This window comes from Poecile atricapillus, chromosome 4 (assembly GCF_030490865.1).
Source record: "Poecile atricapillus isolate bPoeAtr1 chromosome 4, bPoeAtr1.hap1, whole genome shotgun sequence".
NCBI classification, from domain to species: Eukaryota; Metazoa; Chordata; class Aves; order Passeriformes; family Paridae; genus Poecile; species Poecile atricapillus.
Genome location: NC_081252.1, coordinates 34,381,540 through 34,387,725, shown reverse-complemented (window position 1 = coordinate 34,387,725; position 6,186 = coordinate 34,381,540). Strand labels below are relative to the sequence as shown.

Here is a 6,186-nt window from a genome sequence, read left to right as displayed (position 1 = left end):
GTTGCGCCCCTCAGGATAGGCTATCAAAGGCGCTGTTTACTATCAATTTTCTGAACTGTACTGATACTAATCCCAATCCTCCAGTGGCACTGCACTTTAACTCCACCAGCAACTACGAGCTCCAACATCGCCCTCCAGTGCTGGTCCGGGACCCAGAGACCCAAAAGATCATGGGTCCATTCGATCTGGTGACCTGGGGGCGAGGTTACGCTTGCGTCTCCTCGCCCCAGGGACTAAGGTGGATCCCACAAAAGTGGGTGAAACCTTATGTCCCAAAACATCCTACCAGGCCACCAGATGAGCAAGAGGATGTCGCTGCGTCCGTGCAGGCCGCCCCAGTAACCCCCGAGGACGACGAGGAGGAGGAATGTCTCGAACCCCTTTTCTCTATTGATTTTTTGCTCTCCCTTTATGTTAACTGAAGTATTTGTTTTCCTTTAATTTTAGAGAGCCATCAGAAGGATGACCACCCCGAACGTCGCACTAGCCACCGTGCTCCTGCAGGATGGGGTGTCTCCGGATGGCTCTCTTCTGTTATAAGAACCATATTATAGATTGTTTTTGTGAATTTTATTAGGTACATTCGCGGTGTTGCGGAAGTGTTTAATTCAATTTATCCTTTCTTTGTTATTCCCCCCACGGCAAGTTAACTATGTTGATGTAAACCCTCTTTCCCCTCCTCCTCCTCTTCCCTCTCCCACTCCTGAATGGTTTGCTGTACCCTCTGCTCCCCTAGACCCCACGCCTTCCTCTGTTTCTTAAAAGGAAAGGGGGAGATGTTGCCGCCCATATTGCTTGGTTTTATTAAGTTCAGAGGTAGTTTACCCCAGTTGCTCCCCGGTCATAAAGAATGGTTTGTCCCCAGGTGCCCATCATGGTAAACCCTTCCCATTTTTCCAGATTGTTCCCCATCCATCACCCTAATCCTGCCCCTAAGCCCTGTCAATCTATGTGAACCCCCACCTTTTGTTCCAGTTCTTTCCCTGCCTATCATCCCTTCCTCGACGCCCTATTGATTGTACAGTTGCTTTCCCCCCCCCCGGGTCCCTACCATTGGTCCTGCATATTGTAATCCCCACCCTTAACCCCTCCGTGGCTGTTGTCCCATTGGTCACCATACGAGCCGCCCACGGTCCTTAAAACCTGGCGCATGGGGGTGCCCAGGCCTCTCCCCTGTGATCCCAGCCCCGCACCTGTTGGAATAAACTTGTTCCTGGGAAATCGGAGGAGTTTGAGCACTCTTTCTCCCTTCGTCACAACCCGTGTCGCCCTGTAAGCCTCAACGCCAGAGCGCAGAGGAGCTCTGGAGGTTCCAGGTTGAGCCTCGCAGTGCTAGCCTGGTTCCCCACTCCTGCCGCTGACATCGGCCACAGCTAGCCGAGGCAAAAGAGGCCGATTCGGGCAGCGACAAGATGCCACCAAGTAGATGGCAGTGCCTTAACTGTATGAATTTTGTATAGGCCATAAGGGCCTCTTCCATCCTTTTCAAGGGGAGTGCTGATCTTCTCTCCTTTCATACAACACTCAAAAAAGGTCATAATTCAGAATGAACAACATCCATAATTCATAGACACAATAATTCACAGACATCCAAGTGAGTAAACCTCGTCCCACTTCAACCACCTACTTCAAACCTGCCATGTGACTCCTTGAGGTTTGAGGATGTGCACACATCTTATGACTTCTGCAAACAAAAGTCCTACTGAAAGACACAGGGAAACCTGGATTGTGAAAAATGGCATATAATCAGTAGCATGTAGCATCAGTCTGACTTACTGTCACTGCTCTTCCTGATCCTGAGGGTGCAGGAGACAAGTTCTGTTTCCAGCTATCTCTTGATGTCAGCCCAACACCCTTCAAATGCAGCACAAGGATTCACAGCAACACTATTAAACACACAGCAGAGGAAAAATTTGGAAGCAGCAGTATTTCCCTGTTAGATTCTTGTGTCTCAAATAATGAGATGCATGATGCCTGCCTCTTGCTGATAGCTGGGCTACTGCTTGCTTTTATAAGAAATGATTTGCTGATGAAAAGCCAATCAGCAAGATGCTGAATGTATTACTATGTAATTTCGTGTGAAAAGAGATAAAAACAGCCTGTATCCTTGGATAATAACTAAATATTGATTTTCTAGTAATTGTTTTAGCTTCGCCCAAATCATCATTTAGTAATGCAGACAGTTCAGCCTCTGGTTTAAATAGGATTTGCTGAAGTTTAAGTCCCTATTTCTCTTACACTGCAGTTTTAGGTAAGCAAATGGTTGGTAGATCTTTTTATCAGTGGGCACTAGGCAAAGGTATTCCAGACTCTCATGGTGAAGCTCATAAGCTTTGTTTTTTGAGGGAGACAGCAAAAAATAATGACAAGGATTCAAATGCAAAAAAACCCCAAGAAACATTAGACCTTCATGCAACATATATTTAAACCTTGAAGTCCTTGGCCATGGAGTATTAAGTGCTTATAGAGTGTTTATTGTTTGAATAAGCATAAAAAGCAAGACCTGTTTGCTTGGACAAGTTGGCATTGAAATATAACAATTTAGTAGCATTCAAGGATTTATTTAATATAGATTATCATTGTGCAGTGTGTGTAGCTCTCCAGAAAACAGGATGTACTGGGAGGAGTTGTCATGATTTGCCTGCTCTGTCACTATTCTCTCCCCATCAATTATTCACAAATTCTGGCCTTCTGGGGTTAGACAGACCTTTGATTAAATCTTGTCTATTCATTCTGATGCTCTAAAAAATAAACTCCTACATTCTGTAAGTAATTTTTAGTTTGACCTCCTATATACTAAAGGTATAACCTCTTATATAGGAAAGACAGTTGATGAAGAAAGAGCTTGTCTTGTTACCTTGCTTGTGTCCCAGCTTGTGAATAAAAATAAGTTACACTGAGTCCACATTCAGAGTTCACATTTCTGAGTCAGCTGTGAGGGAAACCGAATGAATTGGTGTATAGGGCACCAAGAAGAAAATAATAGTGAAGCACAGAATCTAGGTTCATTTATCTCATATAAATCAATCAATCAATCAATAAGTAAATTTAATTTTTTTTTAACTCTCTCAGCTGTTTCAAACTGAAATTGCAGATTTTTGTCTACCATGTTTTAAGGAGATGCAGGATGCACTATTATTTGGCTTCTTATAACCTGTAAAATTGCTGCCTTCCACAGCAAGGAAGAAAATTATGAAAGAAAACTAAGTGCTCTTGTTAGCAAATACACTTAAAATAAAATCCTAAAATGTTCCTTACTAATGAAAACCATCAAGAGCATTTAGCTACATTAAAATGTAAGAATTTTATTGGAAATAGGTATTTCTCATAAGAACAGACAAGAGGATTTGGTTTTCCATAGCCATTTTATTACCTTGACAATCACCAGCTCAGTTAACTCTCTCATCTGTTGCAGTAGAAGTACTTCAGGGCTGCCAAGACTTGAAAACTACAAAAATTAGTGTCTGCATATATAAGATTCTAAATTATCATGAAAACTCAACAACAATGTTGTGAAATCATAATACAACATGGAAACTAGCCCCCAGCATGATGCTTTTTATTACAGTAACTTTTGTGACAAATACCTTTCCAGCTCCCAAATCTGTCTGGAAAATGGCTTTAAATGGATGTCCAGCTGACCATGTAACATCTCACAAAGAGAACCAAAAAAATGTTAACCATTGGGCATGATGGATGTTTGTGATGATTCTGTGACTAGTCTGAATCAGACAGATGGAGAGAGACAGTGATGTCTCTCTGGAAGATCACAGGGTCACAGAATGGGAAAGGTTGGAAGGGACCACAGTGGGTCATCACCTCCCTGCTCAAGGGACCTTAGGGTCATGCCACAGCATACACCATAGGATTGCATCCAGACAGTTCCTGGGTATCTCCAGTGAGGGAGACTCCACAAGCTCTCTGGGCACCCTGTTACAGTGTGCAGTCACCTGCACAGTAAAGAAGTTCTTCCTCATGTTCAGGTAGAACTTCCTGTGCATCAGGTTCTGCCCACTGCCTCCTGTCCTACTGCTTGGCATCACTGAGCAGAGCCTGGCTCCATCCTCTTGGCACCCTCCCAGCAGATACTGACAGACATTGATAAGGTCCTGTCTCAGTCTTCTCTTCTTGAGGATGAACTGACCCAGCTCCCTCAGTCCTTCCTCTCAAAAGAGATGCTCCAATCCCTTCATCATCTTTGTTCCCCTCTAATGAACTCACTCCATGTCTTTATTGTCTCCCTTGAACTGGACACAGCACTCCAGATGTGCCTCACCAGGGCTGTGCAGAGGGTCAGGATCACTTTCCTTGCCCTGCTGGCAGTGCTCTTCCTCATGCACCCCAGGATACCACTGACCTTCCTGGCCACAAGGGCACATTGCTGGTCCCTTGTCCCCAGAGCTGCTTTCCAGCAGGTTGGCCCCCATCTGTACTGGTACAGGGGGCTATTCTTGCTCAGGTGCAGGACCTTTCCCAGGTGAAGGACCCTGCATGCGTCCTGGTTGAACTTCAGATGGTTCTGTTCCCATCTCTCCACACTGTTGAGGTGCTTCTGAAGGGCTGCATAGCACTCATGGTGGTGATGAAATCCACCAGTTTTAAGGCAGAAGAGATGCCATCCTGGAAGGGATACTTTCCTCTTCTTTTTGGCACATTTAAATGCCAAGTCTTATTTTTATTGGTCTTATTTTTACAGGAATATGTGGTGTAAAACACACTCATTGGGCTAACTGCTGCTCCTCTGCACCATTACAGAATCAGAAAAATTTCAGGAGAATTAAGTGAAAGCACCATATTGCCCAAAATATGTGTGAGCACAAGCATTCACAAATCAACCAAGCTGCAGTTTTACAGAAAATAGTTACAACAAAAGGAAGAATTCAATTTCAACAAATGTTTTGATCATGTCTGCACATGGAATAATGAAAGAAACCCAAACAATACATAGTCTGCTCCTTACTAGGGTCAATGAACGCTATTAAATTACAAAGAGAAGAATTCACGCCTACAGGTGTTCTTTTCATGCTTTTTTGTTTACTTTTTCATCAGGTAAACTCTTACTGATCCTGTACTGTTGTTGACTCATAGTCTGTATGCTTGTCTGAAAAAATATCTCAATGTCTCTATCCCACTTGAGCCTGCACCTCTTGTAGTTTCCACAGGATCTTATGGCTCTGTAGCTGGCTACTTACTTTCTGCCAGTTCCAATGATAAAGAGCCCCAGGTCATGGAAAACAAGCAGCACTTCATGAACATCTTTGCTGCTGTTCTTTCTTTCAGGGGAAAAAAAAAAAAAAAGCAAGATGAAAAAGCTTTACCTAACTTTGTCTATTTTCTCTCTGTTTCTATGGGAACAAGAACAGATGAAGGAGCAACTGCCAGCCATCAGCTGGACTGCTGAAACTCAAGCCAAGGTAACTGGCTGCTGATGAGGAGCTTCAGGCTTCATTTGGACTGTCCACCTGCGTTGCTAAATTTGAAATGGTTTTATCTTGCAGTGGGGAGAAACGGAACTGCATTAGGTTTAAAACCAGTGAAAATAATTTTTTCCTGGGATTTCCTTGTGACTTCTAGGATAAACTCAGAATAAAATATTTGTTTTTAATAAAAGAAAGAACACAAAGACTAGTAAACCTTCTTGCTCAGGTGATTAAATGCCCTTGAACATTTTTTTCAGTTTTCATATCAATACTTACAAAGTATGGAGGTCAATAGATATCACCATTATCATAGATTGTCAACTCACCAAAACAAAAGTGAAAAGGGTACCTAACAGATATAGGGTTAAAAGGACTGGGGAAAGACTCTTTTTATTACCCATCCCTGACCACAGCTCTAATCCCTGACTCTGTTACCGTTTTACACAGCTGTTCTTTTATAAAATCGAACCTCCTGGCTCTAAGACCTCAACTTCTCCTTTTTGTCTCCATAGAGTGTAATTTCGAGCTCTCTTGCAATAAAATCTCCCATCTTCTTGTTATCCTATTTTCCCATTTCCATTTCAATCTCCTACCCAAGAGCTCCCAACCATCAATTACTCACCAGCCTTTCTTCCCCTGTGCCCACTGCTGCTGGCAACAGCTGTGACCACAGCCCTGGCTGCTCTGTCTCACACTGCCCCTTTCTCCTGCATTCTCCCTCCTGCCTCAGGAGGGGTTTCAGATGGAAGACACAAGTTACATTCAC

General features: G+C 43.4%; 1 non-coding gene across 1 annotated transcript; it reads right to left on the bottom strand.

Moving 5' to 3' along the window:
* Positions 1-1,384: 1,384 nt before the first annotated feature.
* LOC131579380 (U6atac minor spliceosomal RNA) lies at positions 1,385-1,524 on the bottom strand. Its single transcript, XR_009277698.1, has one exon. It is a non-coding gene; the product is annotated as a U6atac minor spliceosomal RNA (small nuclear RNA).
* Between the last annotated feature and the right edge of the window lie 4,662 nt (positions 1,525-6,186).